The sequence below is a fragment of the Chiloscyllium plagiosum genome, unplaced genomic scaffold (assembly GCF_037043375.1).
Source record: "Chiloscyllium plagiosum isolate Xiang-an unplaced genomic scaffold, Cpla_swu_hap1 HiC_scaffold_7, whole genome shotgun sequence".
Classification (NCBI taxonomy): Eukaryota; Metazoa; Chordata; class Chondrichthyes; order Orectolobiformes; family Hemiscylliidae; genus Chiloscyllium; species Chiloscyllium plagiosum.
Genome location: NW_028270145.1, coordinates 43,165,691 through 43,178,110, shown reverse-complemented (window position 1 = coordinate 43,178,110; position 12,420 = coordinate 43,165,691). Strand labels below are relative to the sequence as shown.

Below are 12,420 nucleotides of genomic sequence, written 5' to 3'. Positions count from 1 at the left end.
TATATTCTCAAGTGAACTTTAACAATAGGTGCCATGTCAGCCCAGATAAAGCAATGAAGGTGTGAGGTGCCCTGTGTGAGGCTGACTGTGCCCCAATGTTCAGACTGATTCTATTTCCAAAAAAAGGGATTTACAGAATCTCCATACCAACCATGATCCAAGCAATCATTACCCTCTTCTCATTCTGCGTAAATTGATCCTTTCTTTATAAAATTGGTTTTCTTCTATTTTCATCAAGACAAAAAACTTCAACATCTCGACTCTTTGTAGCAACGTTTAAGATAATAAAATCTGGGGAAAAAAAGCTTTCACTTGTTTTACATTATCACACAACTGTAAATGTACACTCAACTTGTAAGAAACGTTGAGCTATAAAATTTATAATAAGACTGAGTTAATAAAAAAATTAAAATTCTATCTTTTCTTTTCCATTTCTATTAAATATTGGATATTCCTGTACATTTTATTGGTATCTACAAATATAAAAATAGCTTAACGAGGTCAGGTCTCAACTTTAATTTGTTCAACTTGGGATTTTCAAAGGAAAAGGATTTTTCTTATAGCAATTTAGAATAGTAAGATTTGGCTCATCCAAACTCTGATGTTCATATGGATCTGGACTCTGATGTCCATGCACAACAAGTCACCTCACTGTTGTGTTCACTGATCCAGTCCAACAAATCCTCAATTTTAAAATTCCCATCCTTTTTTCAAATCCCTCCATGTGTTCACCCCTTTCTTTCTTTGTTCACCTCCAGCTCGTCAACCCTGTATTTGCTTCTCCAATTCCATGTATTTTTACATTCCAATTTCCATGACTGCCACTTACAAAGGAATAGCAAACATGAGTAGCTTTTTCAATATCGAATGCATTTTGTTTCCTTTTCAGGTGGAATCTTTGGAAAAGCATTATTTCTCCTCAACCCAATGCCCATCTTGCCAATCTCTGCCTCTGAGATGGAGCAACACCTCTTTTGTGGCCAATTTCAATCCATCCAGGTTGGCAGGGGTCTTGGCATAAATATTCTCCTGCAAACATAGTGAGAGAATGAGTTAGACTCCAGCTGCTACTGAGGACAACCTCTTACTGTTGGATTTCTCTCTGGTACAATGATGGGTTACCATGTTGTGTTGAAATACCCCTTCCAATCATACAATCTCATGGGACGTGAATGAAACAGAGTGAGATGCAAGTGTCAGTGATACATATGCATATAGTACTTTTAAGGTAACTGGTGCAGGGACAAAGTGTACACATCAATGCCCATCTAAAAGCAATGCCCATTAGGGGCAGCATGGTGGCTCAGTGGTGAGCACTACTGCCTCACAGTACCAGGGACCTGGGTTTGATTCCAGCCTTGGGTGACCGTCTGTGCAGAGTTTGCACATTCTCCCCCTGTCTGTGTGGGTTTTCGCCCACAGTCCAAATATGTGCAGGTTAGGTGAATTGGCCATGCTAAATCGTCCATAGTGTTAGGAGCATTAGTCAGAGGGAAATGGGTCTGGGTGGGTTACTCTTCAGAGGGTCGTGTGGACTTGTTGTGCCGAAGGGCCTGTTTCCACACTGTAGGAATCTCAACACTTAAAATTTAAATGACTCTTCTGTTCCTTTCACTATTCAGTTTGTATTTCCTTCACTCAGTCTTCCCTCCAAGTTTAGAGTAGGTGATATACATTCTTCCCTCACTTATCCCAGTCTAGAGGCTGCATTCCACCTCCACTATGATCTTGGTCCAAGACTCATTGGTTAACCAGGAAGGTATTTTGTGATTATCAGTTGGGAGCAATGTATAACACTGTTGCATGTGCCTGGAGGAAGTCACATAGTAAGACATTTCCAAACTATAGAGTTATTCTCTGACTGGCCTGTGGCCTACCTTCATCTTTCTGGTATGCAAGGTATGACTTTTACTCTCCTTTTGTGGGTGAAGAATGGAGACTTCATCTTTCAAATGTTCTCTTCCACAATGATACCTCACAGTCCTTTGATATTTGACTTTTTCAGGTTTTGTTATATGTGAGTATCTCTTTCATTTCAAAACAGCAATAAGTAAGTCGAGAAGACCCTTACCAAGAAAGTTGGTGGTCAATCTAACTGGCAGCTACACATGATATTCAGGAAATGAGGATCTAATTTGAATTTGACAGAAGACTTCTGACAATAGGCATTGGGACATAGCCATCCACGCATTTTCTTTGAGAATATCAGCTGTTTGGGATTGACGCGTAGAACTTTAGGTAGTACACTCTTCAAGTCTTAAATGCCTCTAAATATTGTAATCCAGATCCACTGAGGTGCTCAGTACTATTCACAGTTCTTCAGGTCAGAAGCAGCCTGTGCTCGCATGAAATATGACCTGAATAAGATTCAGGCTTAGTCTTAGATGGGACAAGTAACATTCAGTTACGATGTCTAGGCAATGCCCATCTCTAACAAGAGGGGATCTAACCACCATTTCTTGAAATTGAACAGCTTCACTGAGTTCACTAGTTTATTACCATCAAATTGACCAGAAAACATAACTGAACCAGCCATATGGATACTGAGATTACAAGAGTAGATCAGAGAAGCGACCTTTGATCAATTCATCTTCTGACTCCCCAAAGCCTGACTATTATCTATGAGCCACAAGTCAGGAGTGTCATGGAACACTCTGCACTTGCCTTGTAAGTGTAGATCCAACAATATTTGGAAGCTCAACGTCATCCAGAATAAAACAATCCACTTGATCAGCATCACATCCACAATCTCAAACAGTCGTTCCTTGTACAATTGGGCACAGTGTAAAATATAGAAGATACACAAAAGTGACTCTCCAAGATTCATTTGACAGTATCTGCCAAACTTGTCCACACGACCACAAGAGCAGTAGATGCATGAAACAACACCACCTGAACATTTCCTTTGATGTCACAAAGTATTCTGATTACAACTGTGTTGCTGTTCCTTCAATATCCATGCATTAACAACCAGAAACTCCCTTTCTAACTGTGGCTCTACCTACATCACGTGAACTAAACCAATCAAGAAGGCAGTTTGCCACGACGTTATGACAAGTGATTTGGTTTGGGCAACAAATGTGCTGTAACTAGTGATGCTGTGCTCACAAGAATAAATATTTAAAAATAATGTAATTAGTCCCAGATTTTCAGAAAGAAGCTCGATCAGCCACCCCTCGGCGTACTATGAAGGTAACAGCAGGCTTAATGGGCACCAACTCCATTTTTAGACCCTCAATACTGTTAATAAAAATACTCCTAAATGCAAATCAGTCTTCATGGTCAGAAAAATAAATGTATTTTTGGCTATTGTGATGTGGAAACAATATTTGTGGTGCTAGGATAGACACATGACTATTCTCGTGTCTTTTTGAAAGTAATTGTTTATTTACACCTTGTGAACTGTTTACATTAAAACTCTGCATGTCATCTAAGCTGCTGTTACTTCTCTAGAGTCTCATTATCAATGCATGATTTTAATATTTGTGATCAAGAGTCATAGAGTCATAGAGATGTACAGCATGGAAACAGACCCTTCGGTCCAACTCATCCATGCCAACCAGATATCCCAACCCAATCTAGTCTCATTTGCCAGCATCCAGCCCACATCCCTCCAAACCCTTCCAATTCATATACCCATCCAGATGTCTTTTAAATGTTGTAATTGTATCAGTCTCCACCACTTCCTCTGGCAGCTCATTCCACACACGTACCACCCTCTGCATGAAAAAGTTGCTCCTTAGGTTCCTTTCAAATCTTTCCCCTCTCACCCTAAATCTATGCCCTCTAGTTCTGGACTCCCCCACCCCAAGGAAAAGACTTTGTCTATTTATCCTGTCCATGCCCCACGTGAATTTATAAACCTTTATAAGGTCTAAGCCTCAGCCTCCGACACTCCAGGGAATACAGCCCTAGCCTATTCAGCCTCTCCCTATAGCTCAAATCCTCCAACCCTGGCAAAATCCTTGAAAATCTTTTCTAAACGCTTTCAAGTTTCACAACATCCTTCCTAGAGCAGGGAGACCAGAATTGCACACAATTTTCCAAATGTGGCCTAACCAACAGAACATGACCTCCTAACTCCTGTACTCAATGCTCTGACCAATAAAGGGAAGCATACCAAATGCCCTTCTTCACTATCCTATCTACCTGTGACTCCACTTTCAAGGAACAATGAACCTGCACTCCAAGGTCTCTTTGTTCAGCAATACTCCCCAGGACCTTTCTATTAAGTTCCATAAATCCTGCTCTAATTTGCTTTTCCAAAATACAACACCTTATATTTATCCAAATTAAACTAATCTTTTACTCTGTGAGTTTCTTTCCAGGCTCATAGTGCATGCTTTATTTCGTATGCTACATTATTTTTCTCCCCCCCCCTCCTTGATTCACAGATAAGTTTGGCATTACTGACCCTCAGTGAACATCAATGTAGATGCTATCATCATGAATTATCTTTCTGACAGATTATATTCAAATGGAAACTAAAATGAAGAAACAATTTTTTTAGATTTTAGCTGCTGATCAGGTTTCATGAGTGTCTTAAATATGCCATCAGGTCCCAGGTTTTATTGGTTTGCACCATTTTTTATCTTCAGTTGCTACAGTTATTGACAACTCACCAGAGGGAAAGAAAGAATATATCTCAAAGCATTTTACTTACTGTCAGTGCAAATCTCAATTGCATTGTTACAATAACAGAATTCTGTTTCAATTTCAATTTAGTAATCAGAACAAAATGCATCGTAACAATAGCAACAATATAAAATAGGGCGCTTGTTGGAAATCTAATGGGACACTATGAATTTCACACCTTAAAATATGATTTGTCGGACAAAAGAGCTGATTTTCTATTCATTTGCCTTACCAATTTGCCTTTCTCCATGACCTCTAAATTCCATTACAAAGTAACTCTTTTCACAATGGGATTTGTTTGTGCACATTGGATTACTTTACAATTGTTTTCTGTATATCAAAGAGGCAGCTTCTCCAGGCAATTAGGGTTGGAAGATAAATGCTAGCAAAGCCACCAATACCCACATAGCAGAAATAAATTTTAAAAAAATGCAATCACATTGTATCCACAGCTTGTAACTAACTTTTGTAAATTGGATGTTTTTTGGTGAGTTTTCATAGAATCCCTGCAGTGTGGAAACAGACCATTTGCCCCAACAAGTCCATACTAACTCTCAGAGTATCTCCCCCAGACACATTCCCCTACTCTATATCTACCCCTGACTAATACACCGAACCAACACATCCCTGAGCACTATCGAGAATTTAGAATGGCCAATTCACCTAACCTGCACATGTTTGGATTGTGGAAGGAAACTGGAACACCCGGAGGAAACCCACGTAGACACGGGGAGAATGTGCAAAACACCAGACAGACAGTTGCCCGAGGCTGGAATCAAACCCGGGTCCCTGGCGCTGTGAGGCAGTATTGAGCTACTGCGCCACACCTTACAAAAATCTTTGTAAGAAAGAATACCTTTACATATTGCGTTTCTAAAAGCCGAACATTTTAGGACAAATAAAATAGAGTCAAAGACTGTGGTGCTGGAAAAGTACAGCCGGTCAGGCAGCATCCGAGGAGCAGGAGAGTTAACGTTTCGAGCATAAGATCTTCATCCAAAACGTCAAGTCTCCTGCTCCTCGGAAGCTGCCTGACCGGCTGTGCTTTTCCAGCACCACACTCTTCAACTCTGACCCCCAGCATCTGCAGTCCTCACTTTCTCCAATTAAAATAAGATAAGATTATGTGATTAAATATAAATAGTGTCAGCCCTAGCTAAATTTGTAATGTTCTCACCTGAGTCAGAAGATTCTAGGTTCAAAATGTTGTTACAGTGACGGTGAAAAGCACAGTCAGGATAATGTGCAGCTTGGAGGGAACTTGCAGATGATGCCAAAGTTCAATAGAGGTCTGTTCAGTTCTAGGACCCTTCCTGTGTCTCAAATATATGTAAATAGTATCTTGCATAAGTGAGGAATGCCTTTGGGTTTGTTGGAACTGTTGGAAAAGTCAAACACCAATGTTTGTTTGTATTCCATGTGTAAAGACTGTATAGAACTGAACTTCCCCAATAACTGTACGTGTATTTTTATAACTTTTTTTATGAATAAAGTATATTAGTGATTTTTGAGAATAAAGTATATTTTTGAATTAAAGAAAAAGACCAAGGTGGCTACTTCAGACCCTCCTCGCAGTGCTTGAAATGGTGCAAAACTTAAGTTTTAAAATGGCCCCTCTCGCATGAATGCCTTAAGGTACGAACACCAGCAAGCACTTCTGCCACTGTTGAATGCAAGAATGTGTGTGGCTGTGGGGTGCATGCTTAATGAGGTGAGCAGGATAAAACTGGAAGAGAAAATTTGCTAGGTCTGATGAAGGGAACCTCTCCATGAAACTCCCCGAGATTGACAGTTAGGCATATTTTGAGAAAATTCACCCATACGTCCAATCATATGAGTTCTTTTCTTGTTATGTAAGATAGTATTGACTGAGTTTAAAATTTATGATCTATTATATCCACTGGTTGCCTTGTATCTACTGTGCTATTTATATCCTCAGTCTGAATTGGAAAGCAGAAAAGGTCAATTGAACTTATGTAAAGTTTCAGTTGTACTGTGGAATGTTCTCCATTCTTTTATACTCCATATTATAAAAGAATAAAGAAGAATTGGAGAAAATGCATAAAAGATTTACTAAATGCCGACAGATCTATCAGTATAGAGGTCACTAAAATTATGATTGTGCTTAATAGGATAAATGTAGACAAACTGTCAGATTTTCATGTTCCTCAGCAGAAACAGATGACTTTGCTTCATTTACAATCATTAATAAAACTGTAGCATAAGTTGTGTCTGTGTTAAGTCATGATACATTTGGAAGATTAATACATCTTAAGCAATGTGTTTGGCAAATTGTTATTTCTACCAACTGGCAAATTGTTAAATAAAGGGTCACTGTTGTAAAATCTAAAAAAAAATCATGAAATGAACAAAATGGTAGAGTACATTTTACAGTTTTGAAAGTGTAATGATAACAGACTAGAATGTTTAATTGTTTACTCTTTTCCCATTGTTTACATGTATTCAGTGCAGATATCTTTTGTTTTAGATTAGATTACTTACAGCATGGAAACAGCCCAACAAGTCCACACTGACCCGCCGAAGCGCAATCCACCCAGACCCATTCCCCTACACATACCCCTTCACCTACGGACAATTTAGCATGGCCAATTCACCTAACCTGCACATTTTTGGATTGTGGGAGGAAACTAGAGCATCAGGAGGAAACCCACGCAGCCACGAGGCGGGAATTGAACCCGGGTCTCTGGCGCTGTAGGCAACAGTGCTAACCACTGTGCCATCGTGCCGCCCTAAGACAACAGTTCTGAAGCCAGTTTGTTACTGTGAAGAGTCATGAGTGCTTGGCTGCGTTTTAATCAGCTAATAGTTTTACAAGTGCTTGACCTTATTTAGACAGATATTTTGAAGGGTTAGTTTTTTTAACTGTAGACTTTTGGGCTGTTCAGAGGCTTCCAACTGTTCCAACAGTTTTGTTCATCAGTGAACAATAGGTGAAGGACTGAGAGTGAGGGTGGCCGGAGCGGTGTTGAGAGTGAGAGTATAGGGTGGGGGGAGTGTTTACAATGGACAGGAGGACCAACTATGAACTGCCGATTCCATTGGAAGAACTGGGCCAAGATATTTTGGGATATGTCGAGAGATAGACCTGTTAACATAACTGTTCTGAGCTAGACCTGTGCCCACTTCAACATTGGGCAGCTGGCCAATTTCTACAAAATCCTGCACCCTGGAAATCTTGTGATGAAGGTGTCTACCTTCTGACGTGAAAGTCTGGTCTCAAATGTTTTCACTTGTATGGAAGTCCAAAATTGGAGTTGATAGAGCGAAGACAGTCAGCAATTAATCCAATAAGAAATTCAGGAGAAAATTCTTTACCCAGAAATTTATTGGAATGCCTACCTTGCTACTATAAGAAATAATTAAGGTTCAAGGGGTCACTAGATAAGCACATGAGGCAAAAATGAGTAGGATATGTTAAAGAGGTTAGATGAACGATGTGAGAACAAATACCAGCACGGACCTGATGGACTGAATAGCCTGTTTGCAAATGTTTTTGATCCTTTATCTGCATTGAACAGCAAGAGATAAAACTGAAAGATGGATGCAGGCAGTTTTTCTTTGAAACTGAATCTGCAGTCAGGTTGTACAATTTGAGCCAAGCACATCTGATATAGCTCTTACTCTGTATATTCAATCACTGTGAATTAAGTATTTCACCAATTCCTATTAATACTCAATTGAATGATTGTTGGGTATAGTTTGGGAAAGATTGAAGAAGGCTATTTTAGCAGAATAAAAATGTTTCCTCAATCAGAAGTAAGGACTATTGTCACATTCCCACTTTAAACGAATGTGCACATTGCTTATGGAATATTGTAAACTCCGATTGAAGTAAAATGCTAAGACTGTTTGTGGGAGTGACTGTTGGCATTGAATGCGAAAAGGTAATTAAGGGAGTTTTGAAATGTTCTCGGAATATACTTAATATATGCAAGAAATGAAGGACAACAACCATGTCTGAGCAATTCATGAAAAAAAAGATAGGTGGCGCTAAGAAATAGTTAGCAGGAGGAAGTGAAATATCTGAATATCATCAATTCTTCATGTCTGCACAGAAGCAGGAAGGATAGAACCAGATAATTTACCCTCAGTGATTGAAAAAACAGCAGAATAAAATTTACTCTGAATTAAACTGACATGGATCTTACAAAAATTATTGGCTGTTCAAGCTCCACATGGAATCATTCATGTCCTAGCATGCCCCAAAAATAAGTTTTTGATCTTTTGAAAATAAAATTACCCATTTACGTATAAATGAAAAATTCAATTGGTAATGGTAACTGTTTCCTGACAAAAATTCTGCCTCTCATATACTGAGGCAGAATTAAGTTTTGAATTAAGAATTGGTTGTCTATGTTACACAAATAGCTTGTGGAAATTTTAAAAAAAGGAATACAACAGCAAATGATATGGTGAGACTAAAAATGACCTCTGATTTACAGCAGTTTGTATGAACTGAACTTGCTGCATCTCTAAAGTATGCTAAGTGACTGATAATGCTGATCAATGTACTGCATTTTGTTGCAATGCGTTTATAACATCTTCACTGGAGCAGTCAATACTTTGGATGTAACCTTAGCCATATGTAAATTTAAAGTAGAAATAAATAGGCATCATGCAGAAAACAAAAGGAAAAGAAAGTCTTTTGAAGGGCTTTGTGACAAAATATCAGTACAATAAATAACAGAATATTGGGTTTACTAACATGTCTATGATATCTGATCTACTTGTAAATTTTACAGAATTATCTCCACTCTTACCAAAGGTGACTTTATTCAGTGATAGTGCATGAAGTAGCATTTAGGGAATTTTAACAAAACTCAGCTAAGTATCAATTTTGGGAAATTTCATGGAGGATTTCTTGCCCTGAATTCCAGTGAGTTAACTCACCCAGTTCACCGCAGCTCACTTCATTATGTATGCACCACGTCTCTATGGGGAGCCATGTTGTCTTGTGCTCACCAGTGATAGAAGTCTTTGCTGTTGTTGGCACCTTCCAGGATTCATGCAACTGGCACCATATTTAAAGGCCAGCTGTTCACCTGGTCATGATAGAGATGGACCAGTGTCAGGCATTACAAGCCAGACAGGACTTAATTGACACCCACGTCCAATAAACCTCATTTGGATGACATGATCAATCATTGTTAGGACCCTGTCTGAAGACTTGTCACACTTCCCTAATGCTCAGTGTGGCTAACATCTTGCCGTTGATCAATGTGGGTGCATCACATGTTGGAAGGTCTTCCAACAATTGTTCAATGTTAACCATTATTAACAGCAGAATCAACAAAGATACAATAAACAAAAAGGTCATATTTGCTTCTGGCAATGAACAGACGTTGCTTGCCTTTCAATCAACAACAAAATTCCAGCCAATGAATGATGACTTCACCCAACTCAAATCAATTGGAACCAGTTATCAATTAAGAATTGTTTGGCTTGTTGTGGGCGGCACGGTGGTTAGTGGGCGGCACGGTGGCACAGTGGTTAGCACTGCTGCCTCACAGCGCCTGAGACCCGGGTTCAATTCCCGCCTCAGGCGACTGACTGTGTGGAGTTTGCACGTTCTCCCCGTGTCTGCGTGGGTTTCCTCCGGGTGCTCCGGTTTCCTCCCACAGTCACAAAAGATGTGCAGGGTCAGGTGAATTGACCATGCTAAATTGCCCGTAGTGTTAGGTAAGGGGTAAATGTAGGGGTATGGGTGGGTTTCGCTTCGGCGGGTCGGTGTGGACTTGTTGGGCCGAAGGGCCTGTTTCTACACTGTAATGTAATCTAATGTAATCTAATCTTGTGCCTGGCACTGCGCCTTGCTATCATACTGAAGGTAATATTCTACTGGCTTAATGTCCTCACCTTCATCCTCGGAAGACTGCTGCTGCTGTTCTCCCAGGTCTTCAACATTCAGCCCACCTCTCTCTTTGCCTGCTCCAGTTAAGATAAGCACAACACGCAAGTATAATGTGGCACAGTCTGTCTGGACTGAACTGTAAGATCCTCCCCAGACTAATCTAAGCATCGGAATCTCATCTCAGGAGTCCTGTTTTCTACAGCATGATGGTCCCCTAGAGGAAGAAAGGGCTGCATTGTATCTACATTTGGCTTTAGCCAGGGTCATTGGCTATGATTGAAGAAAGTAGCCCTAGTTTCCCTGCAGCTGTCCTTGCAAGGCATTCAGCATTTGAAGCAGAAATATTGATAGTTCTTCAGGAGAGAGGCATTCTGATAGAAACATAGAAGTTAGGAGCAGGAGTAAGCCATTCAAACCCTTGAGCCTGCTCCACCATTCAATATGATCATTGGCTGATCATTGAGTTCAATGCCCTCATCCCACCCTTTCTCCATATCCTTGATCTCTTCAGTTGAATGAGCTATATTTACCTCCTTCTTAAGTACACAATGTTTTAGCGTCAATCATTTCCCGTGACAGTAAATTCTGCAGGCTCACCAGTCTCTGGTTGAAGACATTTCTCTTCATCTCAGTCCTAAAAGGTTTACCCCACATCCTTAAACCTGGTTCCACCATCACTGCGAACATCCTTCCTGCACTTAACCTGTCTAGTGTTGTTCAAATTTTACATATTTCATAGAGATACGTCCTCGTTCTTCTAAACGCCAGTGAATACAATCCTAACCGACTCAATTTCTCCTCATACATCTGTCCTGTTATCCCAGGAAACCATTTGGTAAACCTGCATGCACTGCACTCTGTCCATAGCAAGAACATCCTTCCTTAAGTAAGGAAAGTAAAACAGCACACAATGCTCCAAGTGTGATCTCAACAATGCCCTGTCTAATTGCAACAAGACATCCTTGTTCCTGCATTCGAATCTGCTCACTATGAAGGCCAACATTCAGTTTGCCTTTTTCACTGCCTTCTGTACCTGCTCACTTTCAGAGACTGGTGTGCACCCAAATCTTGTTGAGCATCCCTCTCTCTCAACTTACAGCCATTTCAATAATAATCTGCCTTTCTATTTTTCCCCACTTAGTCAGCCTGTCCAAATCAAACTGCAACATCTTCACACCCTCCTCACTGATCACCCTGCCACCCAGCTTTGTCTCACCTCCAGACTTTGAGATAATTCTGTTAGCTTTCTTATCTAAATTATTACCATATTGTGAATAGCTGGGGTTTTAGTACCGATCCCTGCAGTACCTACCATTCATTCAGAAGAAGACCCACTTATTCCTACTCTTGTTTCCTGTTTGCTAACCAATTTTCTTTCTATCTTAACACACTACTTCCAATCCCATGCATTTTAGATTTATACATTAGGACTTTGTCAAGTGCCTTCTCAACATCCAAATAAACCACATCCACTGGCTCCTCCTGATCAATTCGATTAGTTACGTCTTCAAAGAATTCCAGTCGATTTGAGTTCCCTTTTGTAAATCCTGATGTTGACTGTATCTGATTCTATCACTGCTTTCTAAATGTTGTAGCATCTTCCCCACCACCAACATCAGAGTCACTGTTCTATAATCCTTTGTTTTTCTCTCTACCTCCCTTTACAAATAGTGGGGTTAGATTAGCTATCCTCCAACTGCAGGAACTGTTCCAGAAAAGAATCTTGGGAGAGGACTACCAACGAGTCCAATATTTCTAGGGCCACTTTTTTAAGTACACTGGGATGTAGATTAGCAGAGCCTGGGGATTTATCAGTTTTCAGTCCCACCAATTGTTTCAACAACATTTCTCCACTAATACAGCTTCTCGGGTACCTCGCTTCTAAGATGTGGCTCTGAAGATCGCAGATGAGT

The 12,420-nt window shown here is 40.1% G+C and overlaps 1 protein-coding gene across 1 annotated transcript in view; it reads left to right on the top strand.

Annotated features, from left to right (window-relative positions):
* znf804a (zinc finger protein 804A) overlaps window positions 1-12,420 on the top strand; it is a 367,025-nt gene that overhangs the window by 319,991 nt on the left and 34,614 nt on the right. The gene's annotated exons all lie outside the window — the stretch shown is intronic.